At 44.4% G+C, this 25950-nt stretch overlaps 1 protein-coding gene across 1 annotated transcript in view; it reads left to right on the top strand.

Moving 5' to 3' along the window:
* Positions 1–11937: 11937 nt before the first annotated feature.
* Positions 11938–25950, top strand: part of COLEC12 (collectin subfamily member 12) — a 91515-nt gene continuing 77502 nt past the window's right edge. Inside the window, exon 1 of the mRNA XM_019473765.1 lies at positions 11938–11984. The gene's annotated coding sequence lies outside the window, so the exon portion shown is untranslated. The remainder of the gene's footprint in view (positions 11985–25950) is intronic.

The following is a 25950-nucleotide window of genomic DNA, read 5'->3' as shown; positions in this document are numbered from 1 at the left end:
GTGCACACCCCCCCCCCCCATGAGTGCTCTCCCCAGCACGTTTTCTCTCGGCACCCAACTTTTACCTCCCCCCTCCCCGGCGTCCCGAGGGGAAGACTTTTATTTCTCCCTAATTTATTTATTTTTTGCCAGCGTTTTGCGATGTTCTTGGTGTTGCTTCTAAACATCTGGCAGTGATTAGGTGCCAGTAGAGGCTTAACTGGCTTGTGAAATGTATTTGGCATATTTCTCCTCAACATCCACCAACTGGAAAATATTTGGTCTTTGCTTTGCATCTGTTAAAACTGAGACTTTGTTTCTTTTCCTTTTTCTCTCTTCAACCCCCCCCCCCCCCCCTTTTTGTTTTAAACGGGTGAAACATGCCGCTTCTACCGGTTGACCTGTCCTACAATGTTGTGACTGAGAGGTATTAGATAATACACTTTTAAAATCAAATAAAGAAGCAGATTGCCAAATTGCTGCACTGTAACCTAATAAAGATGTATTAGGGGGATTGCAAGAAAGCCTTCTGTTTATGAAAATTGATAGCCTTACAGCAAAAGGCAGAGACTTTACACGCTGGGGAATAGTTACAATGAAAACATCAAAGGACATTATAGAAAATTTAGGAAGTAGTTGGGAGTTTGAGAGAGTTGAATCTAGTTTTTCTTCAGAGGCAAAAATAAACTTGAAGGGTGGAAGGAAAAAAACATACATATAAGAAAATTGCTTTTGGGCACCAGTGTGCCTGTGCTTGGATTGCAGAGTTTGATTCCAGATGCCAGGAGGCCAGTAAACATCATGATAGTTACACTTAGTTTCCAGAGTCTGGGACACCAAATGATGTGATAATTTATTCACTTGCCAGAGTAGCTGCCTGAAGGGAGGAGTAGCTTTTTAGGGGGTTTTATTTTTGCAAGCCCACACACACTATTTAAGTTACTTCTGGCACTCTGACATGGTGTCTCTACAGGGCCGTGCAACATATTAAAAATAATGTATTTACAGTGTTCTTTATTTATTGGGTACTTGTGCCAAACGTTTTGTCATCAGCTTGTCGTTATCAGCATAAGTGTAATGGCAGGAACAAACCAAAACAATGGGGATCCAGTAATATAAACCCATGCCTGTTATCACTGAAAGCCTTACGCTCTATTTTTGTTGGGGCCGAGGCTGTGCCGGTTTTGGGGGGAGGCGGGATGCAAAGGACCGAGGACGGCAATAACATATAATGCGACTTGCGTCTCCTTCCGTTCTGCCTCCATCACTCTTCTTTGCAAAGCAGAGAAGTGGCATTTGGAGGAAAGATGTTACTCCTGCTGGGAGCACATGTTGGTCCCCCACACTCCAGTGAGAGGGAGATGCTTCACTCTGGTTGCTAGTCCTTACCATTCAGTTTCCCTAAGAGCGATCACAGCCATCTTATTTCTTTCCCCTGCAGAGTTACGGAAATCAGTAATAAAACACGCAAAGAAGAACACTTAAATGACTGTGCTAATAGCAAGAGAAAAGAGAAACTTCGAACAAATCATCACATCAAGTGCCATTGCCAGTGTTATGGAAGTCAGAAAGCCAAACCAAATTTTGACTCTGTGATTTCCTTTTCTGGGTACAGACTTGGTTTTTCATATTTTCTCTTTAAACTTGATGATGGTGATAATTGTAGGACTTTAGAACTTGGTGTAGTTACACATTTTTCTCAATAACAACAAAATGATCTGTTGATTGCAGCTGTCTCTGTATCTACCCTCTCTGGAGAAGGGAGGAATATCTAAATAATTACATCACTAAATATCTGTAAGGAATAAATTACATTTTCCATTGCTGGAATTTGTAATGTGTTATGTTTTAAATCAGTAAAACAAATTGAAGTTTATGTTTAATATGTTGGCAGTTTTATTTCCAGCAAACTACACTGAGCTCACAAACTTTGTGATACTTTTTAGTAATAAATCATGTGATTTATAAAAGGACTTGACTGCTTTGGGGTCAGATGTATCTTTGTCAAATGATACTTCTAAGTTGTAGTTATTTATTGGGGTATGAAGGAGTATTTGTTGCCTTGGAAACAAATGAAAACAGCTTCCTCATAGTCAAATACCACCACATGTTCAAAAACATTGGCCCTAATTTAAGACAGGGACAAGCATTGTTAAAACTGAGAACTTCTTTCTATATATCTGTGATGTATTTTGTCATTTTTACTTCAAACTGTATCTGTAATCACTACTGTCATGGCGGTTCTGGTGGTAAGTATTTTCGTCTGAAATGTGGATATTGTTTGGATAATGACTTAATACTAATGCCCAAAATCGGGCTATGACAAAGTCAAGGTGGTCGCTTTGGGACTGTTGCTCCAGGATGACAGAGGAGCTCTGCATCACGATACCCAAGGTAGCTCAGCTGCTTCTTTCCACTGATCCTCCTCCTCCTCCTTCCTTTCTGCCATCACAGGCACCTTGCTATGTACCGCTTGTATAGCGATGGTGCTGGAGGATGAAACGTCTGGTGTCTTGTGCTTGGGAACTGGAATGTGACCAAATACCCTGTCCTATGCAGTTCCTCTCATTTAAAAAAAAAGATGCATGGAGTGAGAAGACAGGACAGGTTCATCCTCGGTTGTGCTCCACTGAAACCAGCGAAGCCTGCACTGCCTCAGGAATGGTCTAGTCTGAACGCCCAGCTTTCTTAGCGTCGACCAGTTTGCCTCAAAGGCAGCTCTATGTGCTTCATGCACAGAGTTTTCAGTACGTAGAGTACATTGAGCTTTAACGGGATATGCCAGTTCAGTTTACCTCAGGTTTCCCTTCTACAGTGCACACTTTAACAGACAATTAATGACATGTCAGCCCATATTGCTAAAATCATCCCTTCTATGTTTTAACTTGGATGCTGGATGTAATCTGCAGGTAAAGCCTCCACTTGCAAAAGCTGAGTGTGCATGCAAATTCAGTTGCTCTTTCTTTGCTGCCTTGGAAAGTCTTAAATAAATAATCTATTTATATGATGTCTACCTTCTTGACAGATTTCGTCTTTCTCTAACTGTTTTGATGCCACCACTATTTTTAAAGAATAAAGGAATAAACATTCTAATTTTCTAATACTGGAGAAAAGTGTCTCTCTCTGTCTAATCTTCGTGTGCACAAAATCAAACGAAGTCATCTGCAAATAGGTCTTTCCTGGACAGAAACTTCAAACTGCAAATTTCAAAAAAATCCAGTCGAGAGCATTTTGCAGAAGCCAGAACGCATCTGAAAACCAAGGATTAGAGGTGGAGTGATCCAGTAACCTTTATTTCGTACAGTTATAACAAAGCTTATGTGAATATAGTGACATAAACATGAAACATATGCAGGAGCTCTGAGTGGTGTGTGTTGGACATGTCACAGGACCCTGCCGCAGAAGTTCAAAGGCATGAGCAGTTATAATAAATGTGTGATACAACGCAGAACAAATCCCGAGCAATGCTACTATACAGTCAGTGTGTATCCGGAATTGATTGGTAGCACAGAGGATTTTAAACATATGGATGAGAAAGATGATCGTGCAAGCATGTGTCAAAGGATATTCTTATTAACGATACAGAGGAAAGCAGAGTGTGAGAAGCTGTGAAAATACAAGAGAAATCTGTTATTGCACAGATAGAAATATTACTGTACAAGTGTAGCGGATATTGAGCAGAATTAGCATATAAACTATTTATGACAAGAGTATTTTTGGTAAGAAGTTGTAATTGGTCATCTTAGCTTTCAATATTCTACTTTTCCCAGCCACGTAGGACTAAGAATAGCACCGGCGAGCCTATCCCTGTGAAGAAGGGAGTTGTTTAAAATCTCTTGTGGCTCTTTCCTCTGCTATTTTGGATAACATAAATTTATTCTAGACTGATTTCGCTACAGCTGAGAGCTGAACAGAGCCCTTTTTTGTGACAACCACTTAGCAGTTTGCTTAGATCTGCACTCAAAGACCATTGTGCCCAGAGGTTCAAACACCTTTGCCTCCTAGGATAAGGAGGGAAAGCTAATCTTGCAGAGATAGAGCTGATCAGGCCTCGCAGAGCAAAACCAAAGGAAAATAAAGAAAGAGAGCTGGAAGAATCGTCAAGGATGAAAGCAATTCAGTGCTGCGAAGGATGCATGCCCGGTTATCTTCAGCTTCACAAAACGTTCCTTATCCTGAGGTTCTGTGTGTCAGAACAGAGATTACCCCCTTCCAGCCCTCCCCTTGGAAAGCAAAATAAAGACGCTTTTTACCAGGCACTGAATGTGAACCTGATCCTCCTAATAATGCAAGCGTGGTCTGTACGAGTGAGGGATCGACCTAAGATGAATTGTCTTTGGAGTTTGACTGCTTCCACCTAAAACTGCAGTCCCTTTCGGTGCATAAATTTGAGGTGAAGACTGGGACGTCACTGGGGAACAAAGTGGATGAGTTATGGGAGGTAATAGAGACTTGTGTTGCTCAGGAATGTGTATGCCATTTTAATGCTGTTGTTAATTGCCTCCTCTAACATACAGACAGGGAGGCCCGATTTTTCAGTGCACTAATGAGAACAGATCTGTTTGCCCTTAAATCATTACACTGAAATACGATATGATTGAAATTTTCAACTTCTAAGGTCGACCCTCTGCACCATGCAGCTGGTCCTGACCCCACTACTGTAGCATTGCTCTGCGGCACTTACGGGCTAACAAGTTTTGTTCAAGAAACACCCCTATTTACTGTCTTCACTTTGTGCCTAAAAAGCAGAACTAGAGCCATCACTCTTATACCTCTGAATTTCTTAATCTCCTGTCTTTTTCTGCATTCTTAATGTGAGCTTTCACATTTTTCAGGCATAGCAGTGGAGGAATAGATCAAAACTGGAATATTAAAATGCACCCATTTGTCCTAAAAAGCAGAACTAGAGCCATCACTCTTATACCTCTGAATTTCTTAATCTCCTGTCTTTTTCTGCATTCTTAATGTGAGCTTTCACATTTTTCAGGCATAGCAGTGGAGGAATAGATCAAAACTGGAATATTAAAATGCACCCATTTGTCATGATCCTTTTTGTTTTGTTTTGTTTTGGTTTTTTTTATGTTAGGTGATGAGAGACACAATCCGAGTCTTAGGCTATAAGTGTCAAGAGAGGATCTCTGGTCTGGGACCTTTCCTCTTACTTTCTTGCAATATCGAAAGCAGATAAATTCCCAGATCAGCATCCTGAAGGACAGAGGTGGGGAAAAGCCTCAGTCTCGTTGCCAGAATCCAGGCTCAAACAACATCCCAAAGGATTCTTCGGGATGCGGGGAGGTAGGCTCGCTTCCAGGACTGCCTCAGCTGAACATCTGCCACAGCTTCCCTAAAGACCAGGTACTCTGCAAATGCAGAATCCGTGTAATCCCCGTCCGAAGGAGCTTACTGCGTGCCAAGTCAGGCAAAGGAGCGGGTGGAAAAGATGGGCACGACACACAGAGCCAACAACCGTGACATTGTGAGCGTGACGTGTCAGCTTGGGACCTCATCAATAGGGAAGGGTTTTAAGTGCGGGGTAGGTTTTTATGAGGGAGGGCTTATGAAAATAGAAGCAAAGAGAGAAAGACTTGAATATGAAAAGAGGCTATAAGGAGAAACTAGCAGAGAAAGGCAGAAGAGAACAAGTGAAACGAAGCATCTGTGAAGAGAGAGGGGAATGAGCAGCCCATTAGCACAAGCAGGAGACTGTCCAGAATAAAAGCTATGAAAACCAGTGGAAACCAATTAGACTGATGAAGTCATCACCATCTGAAGGCCACAGCTGCTTGCTGTGCTTCTGCTGGCTCAGTTTCACCTCTAGGTCATCACTTTGAATGTGGACTCGGTTAATAGTGACCAGAAATGCATATAAATCTGGCGGCTGCTCAAAAAGCTTTTGAAATGTGATATGAGAAAGATATTGGTGTTCACGGTTCTCGTTTGTCTGAACAGTTGTTAGTATTACAGAAACCTCACAAGTGGACAAGTTTTGCCTTTCCCTGAGAGGGCTGAGATGGAGAGAGTGGGCAGAAGTAGCTTTTTCACACTGCACGCGGTCCCTCATGATGGAGATGCACTTGTTACACGGTTCTGAGCAGAGTTCTGCATCCATGCTGGTTTATGGGTTAAAGAGAGGAGTATCATCATTTTCAACTAATGGGCACAGCGTCTTTCCAAATGGTACAAAAAAAAATCTGTTCTTGATAATATTAAAATGAATTTTACAGAGCTGCCCTGGGATATAACTATATAGCTCCCATTAAGTCAGGGAGAAAGGCAGGGCCCTAACTATTAAAGCTCTTTGCGAGAAAGATTTATTTTAAAGGAAACTCTTATGCTGGATGTCATTGTTACTACAAAGTAATCTTATAGTCCTGGGTTCCCAGCGTGGTACTTCGGGGTAAGTTCTAATGTACTGTAAATCGAGTTTTCAGGAGGATTATAAAGGAGCTTCTAAAATCTGAGTTGAAACTTGGCGTGAAAATTTTCAGCCCAGATGCCTCCTCATTCTCTCCTGAAATAGATTTCCCCAGATTTTGAAATGCAGTGTAGAATATTGGTGTCTTTTCTTAATTCAAGACCTGCAACGAAGTCTTTAAACAAAGACTTTAAACCCATGTTTACTGTACACAGAAGTTCTAGAAATGATTGGATACCACTTGTCTGCAGCCACCATACGACCCAGCATCTCTACAGTTCTGAGGTCCAGTTGCTTCATTAGTTAACTATGTTTAAATGCCTAAACGGGGCATACTGTTAAAAGGTGAGAGCTGGACGCGTACATTAGCAGCTTTCTGTGACACCTTCCATATGCCCACAATGGCACCTCCAAAAGGAAGGGGAGAAAATGGAAACAGTTTCCCTAAAATCACCTTGCACCAAAGGCTTCTCAGATCAGGTGCTGTTCCAGCGAAGGGACCGAGCGGTGCAGTGGTTACAGGCCCTACATAGTCCCGGGGCAGATTTGGCATCCTTTTTGGCTCCAGGCCAGCTCTTGCCTACTTGACCTCAGAGTGACTCATAAGTGGTCCATGATTAATTTATTTAAGATTTAAGAACAAGAACTAGAAATTACACAGTTCTACTCCACAGATTTTTGCTTTGCCTCTAGCAAATTAATCAAATGAGAGTCTAATTTGTTTTAGACTAAATAAATTCCCTCTGTTCGCTGTGTTAATCCCCAGTTGAACTGCCTTTTTATCATTTCCACTCCCTTGAAGCATTGTACTGTAACTTATTTAACTCTACAACTGTATTTATTAGAGGTGTTGCAGTAATGATTTGTAACTGGAAGGCAAGCAGAATTTGGCATTGGTACTCGGTGGGGTGTGGATATTGCCAAAATATCTCAAAACCTTTTTTTTTTTTGGACCAGAGCTCTTGCTTTGTACTGACTCCCTAAAACATTTGATGTACTGCTGCTCAGCTACAGCTAGCCACTCATTTTTAGTGGTTTGCTGTAAGCTCTGAGTGACAATCTGTTGCAGCCTCCAAGGAGTCTCTTGTAAACCTGATGAAACAGGAGATCTCCGGTGGTCCTTCCCCTACACGGTTAAATACAATTGGTTGCTCACATGTGTTTCTGTTCTGCCCAAAGTTCACCTTTTTTTATGGACCTTCCTTCTGCCAGAGCTCAGTAGAAGTCAGTGGAATAAGAAATCACATTTTAACTAGCTTTTCATGTTTCTTCGTCTTTCTTATTCTAGATTCCCTGTCTTTCGGCTCACAGCTGAGAGCTCGGTAGACCAGTTTATAACTAAATTATGGCTGGTCTTTCCAGCACTAAAGAGTTAATTCTTCCAGCTGGGACATAACAATGGATTCTGCTTTATTGTCTCCTTCAAGGAGAAGTATGCTGTTCGTATTTTTCACCCAGGAAAATAAGCCTTGCCTATATATAAACGTATATGTATGTAACGGAAATACTGCATTCATTCCAGTCCTCTTTGTAACTGAGAAGGGTTGGATTGAAACTAAAGTAAAATATTTCTAACTTATGGCTTTCAAGATGTCAAACAAAACCCTCTTACACCAGTTGCAGCCCCACTGAAGTGTATGGGCACCGCTGGTGTAAAAACGCACGATTTCCTTTTGTACTATCAGCCACCAGTGCTCAAAACTCCTGAATTTCTTCCACTCTGATTTCTGATACTGCCTTTAAAAGCATAAGGCACAAAAACATGCTGGAGGTTTTCTTACTATTTGCTTTCCTACTTGGTGTGTATTTTCTTAACCTCTGTAATTCATCACAGATCACATTTTCATAGTTTTCTCTAGAAAAGCTGTTCCCTTTTCAATGAAAACTTAGGTTCTCTCCTGTTTCCTTGATTCAAAGATATCATGAAACTTTGAGATTTTTGTAAAACTTGTGACAAAACTTTAATATTTGCAGCACTGAAACTTGTAGCAGGGAGCTGAGGGCCAAGTTTCTGCCACCTCCAGTGAGCGCAATACTGCCCGAAAGGCATGGGGGGAGCAGGCTGAGGCACATGGCTTTGCCTCAGGACTTAAATTTATAGGCTTGTCAACTTCATTTTTAATATTTCAAACACGGACTTCTTTTGAAGTAGGACTGTCAACCCATCCTAGTCTCTATTTCCAAAGGATGCAGTGCAGTTCATTTCTGAACATTTAGTCTAACCTTGTTTTATTAATTTCTTCCTTCCATCTTTATTTTCCTTAAACTTGTTACATTACAGTTAATATTGTAAAATATTATATTTGCACACAATTTGAGCAAAGTACTTAGTGGCACTTGTGACTGAAAGGCCTCGGAGCTTAGTCTGTTAAATAATTTTGATAGACTTCCCCTAAAATGCATTGCTGCTTGTTGCTAGATCAACTCACAGGGATTAAAAAAGGTTTCATCTGATGTTTCAGGTTATAGTGTGAGCAGGGAGCCAGGTCACCTGTTGGCAAAACTGTCCTTGCCCATCTCCATTTCTTTGTTTCAAATGCCACAAGCGCTTTTCAAAATTAGGAGATTAATGAATAATTACAAAGTATTAGAAGCTTAAAAAAAAAAATTCCTCCCTAGCAAGCACAGCATGCAGTGTTGCACATATTAAAAAGTATATCTATATATTTTAAAAGCATATAAATGTGTATATAAAGATATACAATATGTATACAATATATTTATATAAAACATATACATATGTTGCAAATATTAAAAAAATCAAGAGAAACAAAAATATGATTATAAATGCGTGGCCAGAGGGCAATGCTGTTGGGCTAAGCGTGAAGCACCAAACGGCTAGGGAAGAGGCTGGCAGCCCAGGAGGAAGGTCTTGGAGATGTGGTGTAGGGTGAAGCCGCAGGATTTAAACACAGCCTGGCTGCACACATCAGATATGGATCGGATAAGCCAGGTTTGCTCCTGAGGAAACAAAGGAGGCGATTGTGTTACGGCCGGATAGCAGGAGAGGGCAGGAAGCTAAGGGCTCTGGAGCTGATACCTTTTTTTGTGCAGCTTTTTATCTTTTGTGCGAGAGGGGAAGATTTTTTCTGAGTAGTTCACTGCTGGGATGAGAAGCTTGGTTGTAAGAGGCTGGCAGCCCAGGAGGAAAGACTTGGAGATGTGGTGTAGGGTGAAGCCGCAGGATTTAAACACAGCCTGGCTGCACACATCAGATATGGATCGGATAAGCCAGGTTATGCTCCTGAGAAACAAAGGAGGCGATTGTGTTACGGCCGGATAGCAGGAGAGGGCAGGAAGCTAAGGGCTCTGGAGCTGATACCTTTTTTTGTGCAGCTTTTTATCTTTTGTGCGAGAGGGGAAGATTTTTTCTGAGTAGTTCACTGCTGGGATGAGAAGCTTGGTTGTTGACTGTTTATGGTTTATTAGTATTTGTCATGTTTTGTTGGGTGACCTTGTCTTCAGATAACATTTGGTACAATTATGAGTGTTTGTTGGGTTTGTTTTTTTAAAGGATTCTTTCTGCCTTCAAAACCAGGATGTGTTTGTTTTGTCTAAGGAGTGTCCACTGGTTCCTCCATTTCTTAAATGCACCTCTGAATTGGGGGTCTAGCTTAAGATACGGACAGGAGTGCCGCTGGCAGTGAGCAAAATATGTGTTATCTGGTGAAAAATATGAGTTTTGAGCTGTTTTATCAAAAGTGCTGTGTGAGTAAAGGGTGACGTTCTGCAAACTGATACATTTCACAGACTCCTTTGCCGCTTCAGGCAACGTCCCCCTCAGACTTCAGCGCATGGCACCTTGCAGGTCGGAAGGAGGTGCGGGTCACATTTGTTGCTGGACGTACACTCAAATGCTTTAGGCTTTGTTGAGCCCCGATGAGGACTATATCTTTACTTCACCTTTGAATTCATCCCCCCAGGGCTCTGTTGTGGCCCGAGTTACCTGCGGCACCAGTTAGCCCAGTCTCATGAAGTGGAGCAGCCTGTTCATGTGCAGGAAGTCTGTGGACAAAAAAGGTCTAACCGAGCACAGACCTCTCGCTCCATCACGTCTGTTTATCTGCTTTGAGCCTGCTTTTCCACCACCGCTCATTCAATGTTCCCTTCTGGTGAATTCCTTGGCTGGCCTTTGAGCTTCTGTTTCCTTCTCCCCTCATGTCAGAGAAAGGTCTGGATGGAGAGGTTGCAAGTGAGTGAGCTTCCTCGGCATCCCGTGCTGGAAGGGTGGCACAAGGTGGCGAGCAGCCGCTGAAGCTCCCCGGGGTGCTGAGTCTGCCTCGCCTCCGCTGCGATACAAACAAAAGCCCAGGAGTACCCGGGTTTCGGAGAGCGGGGATTGCCATCAGTCCCCGGTGGCATTTTTTGCAGCACGGAGGCAGGCTTGCCTGCACGCTTTTGCTCAGAAACGCGGCAAAGGTGGTGTGGTTCCCCAGCGCAGCGGTGGGCTGCAAACCGTCGGCTGCCACTTGGGAAGCCGTGTCCTAGGTCCTGTTTAAAAAGAGCCCCCGCAGAGCCTTCTCCCCACATGAAATGGTGCTTGTGGGGGGGGGAATGGGTCTACTCTGCTTCCCCCAGGAAATAAGGAAGCGGGAGATAAGCAGCTCAGGCTGTGCTGCCCTCCCTGGCAGTTGGTCACCTGGTACAGAGGCTAGTGCTGGTGATAAGGCAGGGCTCTCGTCTTCCCCAGCTCAGCAGAAAGAGGGGTTGCGTTGGTAGAAAGAGGCTGAACGCACAAACACAAACATATCCTTTTTTTTTTTCAAAGAAGTTGTGGGTGTATTTCTTCTGCTGATGCCAGCCTTTTCCTTTGCTGCTGGAAGGAAGTAGAGACAAATTAAGCTTCTGACAAAATAGAATTGTGATTATTAGCATTTTACCGCTTGCTAGCTGGTGAAGATGAGAACAAAAGGGCTTAAATGGTTTTTATTTTTCTCATCTGTTTGAGTTTATCAGTTCTGTTTCCCATTTTTCTATCAGATCTTGCCTCTTCAGGCCAAGCTAGTGCCCATGGGAGGTGGTGGATGGACGGACAGCTGTCCCCTCTGACTCCTCTCTTGTTACTCAGCATAGCTATGTGTACCACTTTGTGCAAACAGCCCAGCTGATGCACGTATAACTTAAGCCTGACGGCCTGGACAGCGCAGGCAGCAGGCTGGAGCGAGTGCCGTGGTCCGGGCGAGCCTGCCCATTCAGCACGCTGGTGACAACTATGGCCATCATCGTGACGAGGGACATGTCTGCTCTGGTCTATATTTAGGTGGCCAAGCAGGCTCCAGGATAGCTGCCAGGTGATAAACCATTTGTAGTCTGGATTTCTGCTGGTGATACTGGTTTGGGGGAAAGGTTCTGAACTGCCTGTTCTACCCGGGGACAGAGGTGGGATATGAGCAACGGAGGGGAAGATCAGTAACATGCCTTACAAATCAGTTAAACTTTCAAGTACATTAATTTATAAATGTGCACCTGTAAAAACTTCTTCTCACCTTTTTCCAGTGGCAGTAGTAATCTGTTGCTGTGTCTTTCTTTCTTTCTCCAGACGATTTTGCAGAGGAGGAGGAGGTGCAGTCCTTTGGCTACAAGAGGTTTGGTAAGTGGCAGCAGGTCTTTCAGCTCGCTATTGCATAGTGCTTAGGGTAAGTCAAACACTTGCTATGAAAACCTCCCTTGCTGGCAGCATCAAAACATACAGGTACAGTCCCGTTATCCACCTGACTCTAATATCTGCCCAGAGGAAGGTGTGATTTTTAGACTTGTTTTATTTTCTTGGCAAACATAATGCTTCAGAAATAGCCCTGGAAGTGGTTGGTTTCATTATTTGATTGTTAACATTATGAAAATGAAGCCCATACCTCAACAGAAATGAATGTGCTGGCTGTAAAAAAGGGTCCATGCCTCTTACATGTCCTCTGCCCAGCTGGGCTTTCCTTCGGTCCTCAGACTGATGTGCAGCGGGGTTTGTAGGTATTCCCAAGAATGGTGGTGTGGGACCTCCTGTAGACTCACAGAAGTTGTACTGCCAGCTGAGCCAGTACATATGCTGTGCGCTCCTCTCAAGAAAGAAGTAAAAGTATATGATATGAATGTATTCTGATGTCAAAAATGATTAAAACACTTGGTCACTTTCTTTCCTTTTTTCCACTTCCTTTCCTTTTTTCAATGTTTGTTCACTGAAAATGGCCTTCTCGTGTGAAGAAGGCGGTGCCACGCATCTCTGCGCAGGGGGCAGCAGCCTTCGAGGCTCCTCTTTTCAAGGCTCTTGTGCTTTCTTTCCCTCGGGGAAGCGTTTCAGCCTCTGCAGCCAACAGCTTCACCTGGGGCAGGCTGACTCCTGTGCCTCCAGACACAGGGAGGTAACACGGTGGCCTCTGAGCTCCCACAACTCTGTCTTGGAGCAGCCAAAGGGGTTCATTGTCCAAGCTGCTAGCTGCTTTTTCAACTGTAAGCCATCAGGATAAAAGTTCACCTTGTTTTTTCTCTCCTGGGAAAGTGGCTGCAACAAGAGTCACTTTCAACAACCCCACTTGGCAAACAGATAGGAAAGGCAGGCTGAAAATAAAAAATAAAAAGTAAATCAACAATTCCCTCCACCCCAAAAGGAGCAGGGGGAGGCAGCATGAGGAGATGCAGCGTTTGGGAGGTGGGGATCACATTCGCATGACCTCTTCTACCCCCTGAACTACTCCACTGCTCCCTGCTGTTGAGCTTTATTTTGGATAGGTCAGCCAACCACAGAGCCAGCATCTGTGGCTTGGAAAGTCCTGCCATAAGGCTGCACGTAGGGTTTTTTCCTACTGTTTTTTTTTTTCTGGATTAGGCCCTGGAATAGCAAAAAAAGAAAAAAAATCTTGGGAAATGGGAAGAAATGTTAACTGTTCATTTCTGTCACCTCCAGCTGAGTAAAAAATATTAGGATTCATTAACACCTATAAAAATAGCTTCCCTCCATGTTGCCCACTACCTAGCTGGTCAGCATGCTCTTGCAGTGAACTGCGAAAGGTTTTAGCAAGGAGCGGGTACCCCGCTATCCTTACTATCCCAATAGTAAGTGCACTGTTGTGACATGAGGGGATTTTTGCGTGTTAACTTGCTTTCATTTCTTTCTTTCTCTCTCCTGGGTAATGTGGTGCTACCGATGTGAGTTATTTCTCCCCTTAGAAGTGTAACGTTTATCTGAGCATTTCCAGAAATGCTTGTGCTGTTGCACTTGGTGGGGTGGCAGGGAGGGAGGAGAGGGCCAGCAGTCTGGCGGTGGCAGGAGGAGGAGATTTCACCACAAAAGCAGGAGACAGGGTAGTTCCACCCTTAGGAAACAACCATAACCCCCTTCTCCTTCATGAAAACAACATCGCTGTGGTCAGGGGGGTGTCCCAGATGTCTGCAGTACTTGAGAGTTAAACTCCAAATCATCCCAAACCCTTCCTTGCTTTACAAGAGCCTCATCAAAAGGGGGAATGGGGCCATGAAGCCATAGCATTGGCACTGGTGAGAGTTGTGTAATTCAGTAGTGTCCTCATCCAAGAAGCCTTCTTTGTCCACACCATTTTTGAGCCCAAACTTCCTCCCATACCCCCTTCCTCATCTTTGGGGCAGCACAGGGAGGAGCTAGGCTGACCTGGTTTACATATGTTCCCTGCACCAGCATGCATGCTGTTTGCCTGCAAGTGCTCATGCTTTTGTGGCCCCTAAAGGAGTTATTTCCCCTCCCTCAGAAAACCCAACTCGGTGCGTTCCTTTTTCTACAGTCCCTGCTGCATTTCCAAGCAGCCTCTGAGCAACCTCTGGAGGGAGTGGGAGTCGTGCCTTCAGCAGCGCTGGCTGCTTCACCTGGCACCAGTCTCATCTGTCCAGGAAGGTGACATGCACGTCTTTTAAAAACTCCAAATTCACTGGCCAGCTGGGTCAGCATTTCCAGTGAAGCACCAAAGGTTGCTCTTGGGGCCGAAATGCAGCCGAGTAGTTCAAGCTCCTGCCTGACCAGTAGGAAATGTTATGCCTGCTGTCCCAGCTGGTGTTCCTTCTTTGCCCTGTGTCCTCACTGGTAAGAGAAGGCATTATGGGGGAAGCCCAAGGCAAGAACGAAGTTTTGTTATACAAACCCTTGATAAAAGGTCATTTTGAAAGGAGTCCTGTCCTGCCTGCTGGCTGGCGCTGTAGAAATCCCGGCGCTGTAGAAATCCCAGCGATAACAGCAGGAGTGGGTGTTTTGTTTCAGGAGCCATGGTGTAAGAGCAGTTGTGTCAATATATTGTGACTGGAGTAGTCCCTGTATGCCCCGTTGACATGAGACATGGTAGGAGGACCATGACTCAAGTGCCTTTGACTTCAGCGTTTGGAAGTGGGAGGTCTTGTCTGGAGCAAAACGTGCTCTGAGGGGGAGATGGCTAAAGCACGGCTGGTTCATAAAAAACATGGCTTGTGGTGAGTCACTGCTGGCAGCTGGGAACATGTGTTGGGCAGCACTTGGCAGGCAAAGTCTTGACCAAACTGCTTTCCTAGAGTTCAGCTGAAGAGTTTATTATTAGCTGCCTTGTTGCTGCAGCCTGTAGTTTGGTTCAAGAAAGGAAGAGATCTGTGGAGGGAGGGAGGCATTCTCCAACAATTCTCATTTTGCGGAAGAAGCTTTTGAAAAGAGGACTGAATACACGCTGTCCTCCATCGCTTCCCCTTTTTCTGAATCTTTCTGTCCCTCCTCCTCAGATAAGCTAGTTTCAGAGAATTTATCATGCTACTTTATTTTTCAGTCAGCAGAACATTAACCGGTGATATTAAGCCAAACATACTAAGCATAACAGACTAACATATTAAATAACAATGAATACAGATGCAGACAACTCCAAGATGCTAGGAAAATACACACCAGCATTTTTTCTCTTTTGAGCTTGGGACAAATTTGCTGCAGGGGGTCAGGGAGGTTGAGGAAAGCACTCTTTCCAGCTGACTGATGTTGTTTACTTCTTCTCAATGGATGCTACAGATGTGCAGGGACGCTGCCAGAAGGGCGATGTTCAGCTGCAATGCCTCCAGATTGCTGCAGTGAGAAAGCACGTGAGGAAGCATGTTTCTTATCACTGTTACTTCATTATCAGTCACTGCTCAGGCTGCTTTGAAGTTATCTGCTCCAGATAACCAGCTATGCCTCTCCACTGGTTTTCCTCTACCGGATTGCCAGCGATGTTAACTCTTTCGTCAGTCAGTGTCATTGGTTTGCACTCCCGCACCACCCTACTTTGGGAAAGAATGAATGAGGAAAGGGCAAAACTTGCTTTTCAATATTACACACTTTGGGGATGCTAAATCATAGGCTTGAGAGCTCAGACTAGTTTTTAGGTGGTAGATAACAGGATGAGATCTCTTTACAACGGGGTTTTGACTCTTTCCTCTGAGATTTGTGCTCTGGGCATGACAGCAGGCAAGGGAATTGAAGGGAGCTAACAGACTCAGAAGTGGCAGATCTCATCTTCCTAACTTGTGGCATTCCCAGGTAATAGACATAGACATCATTATGAATTTTGTTTCTTTGTTTTAATGTTTTAGAACTTAAAACCTGCACTTTACTCAATAGAGTATTTAATGTAGAAATTTCAGTGTGAAGTTATTCATTGCATAGTTTGAAGCTATAGCACAATATGGAACAGTTGAAAGCAAAGGAGATGGTCTTTGAACTGTTGCAAAGCACATTTTTAATGCTTTAGAAAACAGGCTTCAAAGAAATGAGCTGAAAGCCCTGCTGATGAAGAGAAACCTCCCAAGGAATCAAAAGATAGGGCCAGTACACTATAGACAAGTAGAAGACTAAACAGCTTGCGTAAGATAACTACCCTTTGCCCTTGGCAAACACAGCCAGAATTGGAGGCTGTAAGCCTGTCGTCCATAGTAGGACCCATCTCGGTCACCCCCATGCTCTAGATCATGAGTCAGGATCCTCCCTGCCTTCACCTTCCCGCTCCCCTGCCACGGGGCTGAGCCACCGGTAGGGGACAGTCCCTCGTGTCCCCAGGTATCTCCAGTGCACACCAAGGCACTGGTCCTCCGGCCTTCCCCACACCCTGTAGGTCAGCAGCTGACAGGAGGGGAGGGACAAAAATTACTTTAGGGCCCCCTCCAGTAAGGTAGGTACTTTTTTAGGTACTTTCCATGGGGTACGCAAGAGATGACTGGGTCGGGATGTCCCTTCTGTGCGCTTATGACAACCTAGCTCCTGAGCATCGTTCCAGGTGTAAGAATTAAATCTAGGAATTTCTGGACCAGAAATGGATGAATCATCCTGCCACGCAGTAATGAAATCTGCTATACTAAAAAGAGGTGAGGGGGAAAAAAAACCCTGGTTTAAAAACGTATTTGGAAAATATGATTTTTTTCCCTGATGAGTGGCTTGGGAGCAGCTGAACTAGATCCATTTAATAACTGGTTTCTCACTATATATTGTTTATAGTATTTTATACGGTGAGAAGCTATATATTATTTCTCCACCTTTGGTAGGATACAACTGGGGAGTTTTAGGAGTGTAACAATTGATAAAAGCCTTATGAATGGTTTACAGTAAAAAATGAAAACTTTGAGACAGAAAACTTTTTCAGAAAAAGGTTTAAGAAAATACAGGGTTTTTTCTGCCTATAAATAACAGTTCAAACATGATCATGGTAAGCAAAACTCATGGCTTGGAATTTTGTGATAGTTCAGGAATAGCATTTATTCATTAACACTGCACAGACGGAATAATTTTAGTCCTTATCTCTGGATAAATCCAGGCCATTGTTCACATCTATAATAACATGCACAAAAAAAATGTCTGGCATCAGTCTGGTGGTGTGCTATATCCACACAAACCTTAAGCCCCTAACAAAAAACCCATAAATTCTAAGCTTTAGGAATTTGTCAACTTTTCTTTATGGTTTGTAAATGACCAGTGAGGGATTTCAGGTGCCACAAGCCACATCCCTCCCTGGGCATTCTTTCACATGTATGCCTGCAGTGTATAGTCATATGGCTTAATAAAAAGTCACAGGGTCACCGATACTCACAAAGCCAGAGGAAAGTCAGGCATGTTTGCTTCCAGTTCACTGATCTGGCCGTATTTATCAGATGAGGATTTTGCCTGCGTGCACCCTGGGGTAATTAAATCCTCACTGAATGGCGGTGCCCGTGTGGCTGTGCATTTTAGGCCGAGAAATTTCATTTGGAGCGACCCTTTTAATTGCAATGGCCAGTAAGGTGGAAGGGGACTGAGCCTGTCCGCTCCTGGGGTAAGCCCTGGGTGGTGGAGAGAGCCCAGCACCCTCGGGGGTCCAGGGTTTGCTTTGGGGCTTCAGTCCCATGCATCAGGGGCTGCGTACGGAGGGACTGCCTGTGTAAAGGTTTCTTTGTCTTTCTTTTCTTTTCCAGTATGTACTCAGAGTACTGGGGCAGCTGGCAGGGAATTGAAGTCTCAATAAATAAACAAACAAACGCTGATGTATGTGCAGTATTGCCATTGCAAAGGAATGTCAAGGTGCTCATGAGCTGTCAAGGGGCCTGCGTGTCTCCCTCCTCTGCCAGTAGCTTCTGTCTCTTACGATGTAAAAGGCACGGGTGATAAATGGATTATTGCTGATATATCCAAACCATGAATTTAAAACTGCCAATCTTCCTAAAGATGGAAAATAGTTGGTGCACCCTGATAAATGCATCAGTGTCAGGAGTAATAGCGAGATCCAAAAAGTTACCGGATTTGTGTGTCCTGTGCTAACTTGAGCTGTAAGAGCCATTCAGGTCCCTGGGTTTGGAGCTGCCCCTCTCCAGCCTGACCTCCTGTGCCTGGCTCAAGGCACTTCTAATCCAAATCCATAAAGAGGCCTCTTAACCATGCCGTGGGGACTAAAGTCATTCCAGCTGCGTGCTCTTATGTAGGCAATCTATTTTCTCTTAGTTACGGGTTTTTCCTATCTAGTACAATTAAAATTCTTGACATGTTTCTTCATATATTGCATTTACACACTTGGAGCGATGCCTGTTTGACCAATCTCTGTCTTTTACAGAGGTGCGTTGAAAGGTGGTATGGTAACCATTATGTGTGAATTTTGCTCTATATTTTTCATTAGAGCTGTAAAATAGGTGTGTGGGCTGAACAGAGCGTTGTATTTACGAATGGAATGAAAAATATTGGCTACACTGTAAGCAACACCTGGAGATTTTGTATTTATTTTCCTGTAAACTAACTGGACAAATAATGATGTTTGGTAACATCAAGTTGCTGCCAAAACACCTAGGCTGCATTACGGACTGTTCAACTTCACAACAAAATTACCTGTGAAATGAATGCCTTGGAAGGAAACTAAGAACTGTATTTTCAGCACCTGGTACCATTATGTTTCCATGCAAAGGAGTAACACAGGAAAACTGTGGGATAAATTAAAATTTCAGATAAGAAGCCATCAGAAGAAGGGAGGGGAAGATAAAATAGTTGGAAATGCCTGCTAGTGGACTCTCCCAGCACTGCTGTGGGATTGTAGCACACACCAGCATTACTCCTGAGCTCCTCTTAAGCTTTATTCAAAATACAAGTCTGCATCTGTAGCCAGCTGCTGTTATACCCTGCTCTTTACTGCATGCTATTAACTATAAGGTTGCAAGTGCTCAAATGTGTCTAATTGATCTCTGGCTTTTCTGTACCTACTTCAGAGTCATTTCCCATCAGAAAGTTGCCATGCTGTGCTTACTGCTGGCGATACAGTTTTGAAAGAGACACACTGGTGTCTCATGAGAAAGGAGGTGCTATTTTCCTTTGAGGGTATGTTGTTAGATATATCTAACAACACTCAAAAATAAACCACATACCTGTTGGGTTCTTCTTACATTGGTATCCTAGATTCCTTTGATTTCGTGGCAATTTCCTCAAAACATCCCGGAGCTCTAACACCGATGTTAAGTGACATGGCAGAGGTGACATCCCCGCACCTGGTCCTGCAGGGTACTGAGCCCTTTGCAGATGCTGCTCAGCATCCCGTTGAGTCAGACCCCTGAACATGCAGTCTGCATGAAGCGGTGTTGCTGCCATTACTTTGTCAGCAATTTCTGAACAACAAGTATGCTAACAGCAAAAAGCGGTGTGTTTTAATTAGCAGCAACCAAGACAAATAGTTGGTGTAAGTTAGCTTGACAGACGTGTTGATAGACACATGCACTGCCTCATACAATAAGCCCCTAGCTGTCAGATTAAGAAGCCTCTCCTCCTTTGGCCGCCTTGCTCAAAAACCCCTGTAGTCATTCCTGCTTGCTACAGTTAAAGGAGCAGCTGTGTCTCCTGCTGTCCGCTTCAGCAGTGTCCCAGGGAATATAGGGCTTAGGGTGGGAGTCATTTCACTTACTTTTAAGGGAGCCTGGACATCTACCTCTTCTAAGGACACCAGTCCTTAAAACGGCAATACCAAGGAGAGGCTAATTCTGCATGAAGGGACTTCCATGCTGAGCGAGAGCTTTGCTCATGCTCATTTTGAGTTACTACATAGCGATTTTCAACTCCAGATCTCTGTATTAGGTCCTATATAAATGCTGGGGAAAGCAGATAAATGCCTAAAGAAGCCCGTGAGAGAGAACTGTAACAGAGATAGCGCAAATAAAGAATCTATAAGTATTTTAGGCTGGGCTTGCCTGTTGCAGACACTAACAAGGAACAGTGTGTTGTTTTGCTAAGTCAAAACCAATTCAAACTCCACAAACCAATTCAAACTCCACTGTGCGGCAGTACAACCAATTAGTGAAGGAAAGCTGGAATAAAATGTTACCCAGTCTCGATTAACCTTCTGCATATGGGTAAACCTAAGTGACGCAGCCAGAGAGCCGAGAAATTTCCGTTTGTCCTGTTTCAGCCTGGGTTAAGCGAGTGGGCTGAGATTCTGGAAAGTGGAGGGGGGTCGAGAGGGAGGTGTGAGAGGGAAGGCGTCTTGCTTGGTGCCCGGAGCTGGCACGGACAAGTATTGCGCAATGGGTGTGTGGAGGGGTTTGTGTCCTGCAGATACTCTTCAGCTCGGTAAGGAATGCATCTGGAAAATCCACCCAGCCAGAGAGAGAGATCGACGCCCTAAATAAATAAAACATGAATGTGTTTTTTCGTGTTTCAGCTTGTGACTCTTAATGGAGGCAGCTGGAGGTTTTGTAGGAGACGAGTGCAAGACACAGGGATCCGCTTCTCTTCAGCCCAGCTAAGGCTCATTAGGAGATTTTTGTGTTGTAAGTCTTGTGCAGACACTCAGGCCTAGTGTAACAGGACTTTGTAGCATCTCTTCTGACAGCTATTTCGTGATGCTACAAAGTTGTGGGGTGGATAGAATCATGGAATCACAGAATCACAGAATGGTTTGGGTTGGAAGGGACCTAAAAGATCATCTAGTTCCAAGCCCCCTGCCATGGGCAGGGACACCTTCCACTAGATCAGGTTGCTCAAAGCCCCGTCCAACCTGGCCTTGAACACTTCCAGGGAGGGGGCATCCACAACTTCTCTGGGCAACCTGTTCCAGTGTCTCACCACCCTCACAGTGAAGAATTTCTTCCTAATATCTAATCTAAGTCTACCCTCTTTCAGTTTAAAACCATTACCCCTCACCTTATCACTACACTCCCTGATAAAGAGTCCATCCCCATCTTTCCTGTAGGCCCCCTTTAAGTACTGGAAGGCTGCTGTAAGGTCTCCCTGAAGCCTTCTCTTCTCTAGGCTGAACAACCCCAACTCTCTCAGCCTGTCCTCATAGGGGAGGTGTTCCATCCCCCTGATCCTCTTCGTGGCCCTCCTCTGGACCCGCTCCAACAGGTCCACGTCCTTCTTATGTTGGCAGCCCCAGAGCTGGATGCAGTACTCCAGGTGGGGTCTCACGGGAGCGGAGTAGAAGGGGGAGAATCACCTCCCTCAACCTGCTGGCCATGCTTCTTTTGATGCAGCCTAGGATGCGATAGGTTTTCTTCTAAGGATGTCTGGGCACTAGGATCTGCTTAACAGGGCTTCACTGCATATCTTTCAAAACCTGAAATTGTAAAAGTTTGGAAAATGCTTATTTATTTGCTTTACATAATGTGTTTCTGTGTGCTTGTTACCAAGGTCTTGGCCAAGAACATGGAAAATTCTACCGAGTTTTATATTTTGAATTAGCCCAGGAATGGGCATAGATGCTTTTACCTGCCAGGGCTGTTAAGGTCAATATACCCTACATTTGGTAGTGCTCAATGGCAGAAAAAATACTTGCCTTTTATATTTTGCTAAGAGGTTAAGGTATGATTTCAGACCATCTGTGTATGTAGTGATAACTGGTAACTGAAAGATTCCTTACATACATTTCTGCTTTATCATATAATGGAGGACAATCTGGTTACAAAAATAATAATACATAGAGCCAAGGGATATTTTTCTTCCTTCCTCCCTTCTCCCTAGAAGTTAATTGCTTCAGGTGGAAATACGGCATATAATGCCCCACATAACTGATGATTTCATTTTAAATCTGACCTGTAAGACTCAAGTTTGGAGTGGGAGAGCTCTTGTCCTTAATTAACATTTTGAACAGTCTGAAGCCAGAATAATCCAAACACCCACTGTCAAGGTTTCAACATAGCATCTGTGCACAGCTAAATTCACTTGTCCCCAGAAGTTATTGCATGTCACTGCTTGTGTGTGCAGATGTTTATATTTAAACCTATGCTCGGTTTCATACGAATATATCCAAATTGGATTTGGGTCAGTGTGTTGGACTACCTAACAGCACGACTTCAAATATCCAAAAACGATACCCATGGACATTTAGATTGCATGTAGGTTCCATCTGGAAATTTGTGCTCCAAATGTGTTCCTGGGCGTATTGTTCTCCAGGTCTGGAAAGCCAAAATTCTGAGAGATGGTTCTTGTCCTCACCTTGTTCCAAGTGCCCAGTCACAAGTCCCCTTGCTACCCTAAACAGGGACGCTTTCCTAAAACAGGCCAGCTAATCATTGCTCCATAACTTATTTGTCTCCTTAGGAAAACAGGTTTCTGCTTGATTAATGATAGTACATGTTTAACCTCGTCTACAAATTTGTAAAAATGACCGTATGCATTTTTCAGTGTTAGGCAAAATTTCTTTACTAAGTGCCTTGCAGAAAGCAGCAGAGGCAAGGACTGGAGAATACACAGCATGGCTCAGTTTTAAGGGGAAGCAAACAAACCAACATCTGGTTCTTCTGCTCATTGCAGAGGAGCTGAAAAAGCTTTCCCAAATATTGCAAACTTTAAAACTGGCGCCTTTTTTAAATAGTTAGTCAAGTTTAGCTAAAAGTAGGAGAAAACTTTGAGGTGTCAAAGTAATGAGTTTGGGGTGTGTGAGGTGCTGAACCAACTGAAATACTGCTGGAAGAGGAGGAGGATTACACGTCTTTGTTGTCTTTCTCTTGGGTCATCAAACAGAACCAAAGTAAAGACCATTTTTCAGAGACCTGTAATTCAACCCTCTTTGCTCCATCCCTGCTGGTCACAGATCAGACACATCCTTTCTGCAGGGTCCAAAATGGTGTATGAAGCCACATCCATGGAATATCCCTCTGCTTTGTGTAGCGTCCACAGTGCAAGTTTTAGTTCATCGAGGTGCAGAAAACAACATGCTTTGTGGAGATGGTGGTCTGTGGTGCCATAAAGGAACCCCATGTTCTGCTTTTTCTTTTCAAGCAGTAGCAGGAGCAAAGCAGAGGCGGCTCCTGTCCTTTTTCTGTTTAGCTGGAAGTCAGTCCCTTATTCCCCCCATTCCCTCTGCCCATACCGGTTAGGTCTGGAGTAGTCCAGCAGAAGGTAAAAAGCACGTGTCAGCCTCAGGCTCAGTACTGAGCCCACCAAGAGGACGCAGCAGGGAAATTTGGTAGCTGCAGGAAATGCCTGCCATTGTCAGAGGGCGATTGGCACCCCATAAACCCCATAAACTTCACAGCTTGCCTCTTGCTTCAGCAAACCTTGACTCTGGGCCAGGAACAGATGAAGAGGCAGCACGAGTTTTAACCCCTTTGCCTAGCATGCACACTGACATGCAGGATGGGACGGTGTTAGCTGGGGCCCACCTTTGCAGCAATAGCCACATCTGCTCCTCTGCTGCAGCTCTCATCCCGAGTCCTGAGAAACTCGTACTCTTGGCAAGCTGCTTTGTGAAATACGGCATGGTGGGGGCTGTTTTTATTCTCAGTCTTCTATGCAAGAGGTTACTGTGAGTAGTTCTATGCTTTAATACAGAGAAACGGAGCTGTATTCTCCACAACAAGCCCTTTTTTATTACACTTGGTTTGAATAGCAATTGAGCCTCTAGTCATGTCTCCAATGGAAAGAAGACCCTTTGTGAAAGCCTTTCATTTACTGCAGAGAATGAACTTTCACATGCATGAAACCAGATTACCAAAAAAACCCCACAAAATAACCAACAGAGCTACCAAGAATATGTGTATGTCCAGTGGGTGTTCAGGGTGGCCTAGAAGAGATTAAGTGGAAGTGTCTTTGTAAAAGGAAGCAGAAGAGCTGACTGTGAAATTAAAAGGCATCTTACGTCAAAGGAATACTTATGTCTCTGTAATCCTCTTCATTTTGAGCTTGCTGATTGCGCTGATGTGGCACTATAATAATTTTAAAACAGTATTTTAGAAAGAAAAATAAATAATCTCTAATGTCTTTTCAGTTGTTCTTCTGGGAAGACTTGTGGTGGGTTAAAAGAAAATACTCAGTGAAGCTGTGAATGGGATACATTTCCAGGGTGGGTGTGTTTTGAGGTTTGTCTGGGTTTTTATAATACTTTACTCCTATGACTTTTTATTTTTTTAATAGTTTTCATGTGCTTTTAATATAGTGGCCACTGAATTAAGAAACTCCTCCAAATTCCACCAGTTACGGGAGCTTTGCAGGGTGATGTGTCATAGGACCATCACCACCTTTGCAGATGTGCCCTTAGGACAATTCTGCTGGAAGGAAGCCATGATCCCGCTCCAGTCCTGCAGCCTTCACTTGGGCAAATTCACAGCAAGGATTTTTTGGCACGCACTTGTCTCCCCTTTTACTATCGGATTTGTATATGAAATGGATTCGTAACCTCTAAGTGACCGCGTTTCCCCTTTTGAGATTGCTATTTCCAGAACATCAGAGCTCCCAGCGGGGACCGAGGATAGTGCTGTGCTCATTACGGTCTCGTGAGGAATGTCCTCTTTTCCCCAAACACCTTCAGTTTGGAGATCGCATAGCTTGTCCCCCATGCTGAGCAACACTACTTCAGGTCACAGGTGGGACTTGTTCCTAAAGCATTCTGCTGCAAAGTGAAAAACCAACACCTAGAGGCAAATCAGTACTTGGGGGAATTGTTGATGTGTTTGCACAACTTCCCTCGAGCTATTTTAAACAATATACTCCCAGCTGATCTATTTTATGAAAGACTACCTGTCCCCTGTCCGATGGATGCATTGCATTAACTCAGCCGCCAAAACTAAGCAGTCAAGGGCATGACTGTTTTTTTGCGCTGGAGTCAATAAAGCTGAATGAGATCAGCCGGGGTTTTCCTCCTGCCCCGCGCTGGAAGCGCGGTGCTGAGAGTAGGAAAAAACAGAGAGCCAGGCTGCAAGGTGATGGAGACGCTCTGTGGCTGCGGGGAGGCTCGGGCCCCGGCGGCAGCGTGGCAAAACCACACAGAGCCGGCAGGGGACAACGGGGAGAGGGTTGTCCCAAAGCTCAGCCGAGGGACTCCGTCACGAGAGTTTGACTACTATTATTTGGACGCTGTTCAGCAGGGTTCATATTTCCAAGCCCATTCATAGAAAGCGACGTAAAACCCTTCGGACTGCTCCAACCGGCATCTGTTGGGGCCATTCCTGTGCTGCCTTGAGTTGCTTTTATTTTATGTACTTGGCTCGACTTCATCAGAGCAGAGCATGTGACATGAGCATGTTTCGGGACAGGGTTAAAACCATCTGCAGTCTGGAAACCAGCAGGGTCCCCGGAGAAGGTGTTAAACCCAGGGAGTGCTGATCTGTTTCCTGCCTTTGTTATGATTTCTGCCCTGTAACCCAAACTCACCCGTGAACCAGCCTGAGCCCGGCCCAGCTGTGTCAGCAGGGCACGGACCACTGCTGCTGCCGCTCACGTCGGCACGGCCAGCCTCCGAAATCCCAGCGGAGAGTTTAGTAATTTGCAGGTTAAGCTGTGCCAGGTCTGCCCCAAAATTGGTGGGCACTCGCTGCCTTCGCCTGCGTGCTCGGGAAAGCGCGGCGGAAAGGAGGAGAGCGGACGGTGAAGGGGGTGCTTACCGGTCAGCTGCAGTTGTGTGCCTATCCAGAAGGGATATACAGGGCTATAAACTTAACTCATTGCTTTTTATATGGGTCCCCACACAGCCCTTTAGGAAAATCCCGTAGAAAATGAGTATGGCATTTAAGACTCTGGGTGGGGACTCTTTTTCTGTGTTCACCTCCAAGGCTTTTAACAGGCTTCATGTTCTTAAAGAACAAAGAGCATTATCCACACACTTTCACACATTTTTAGCACAGCACAGTCTGTGTAGTCTTGCAAATGCAAACGAATAAAATGGCATGTGGTGCAGTGA

This window comes from Aptenodytes forsteri, unplaced genomic scaffold, assembly GCF_000699145.1.
Source record: "Aptenodytes forsteri isolate BGI_AS27 unplaced genomic scaffold, ASM69914v1 Scaffold23, whole genome shotgun sequence".
In the NCBI taxonomy this organism is placed as follows: domain Eukaryota; kingdom Metazoa; phylum Chordata; class Aves; order Sphenisciformes; family Spheniscidae; genus Aptenodytes; species Aptenodytes forsteri.
This window is presented reverse-complemented; position numbering and strand designations above follow the sequence as displayed.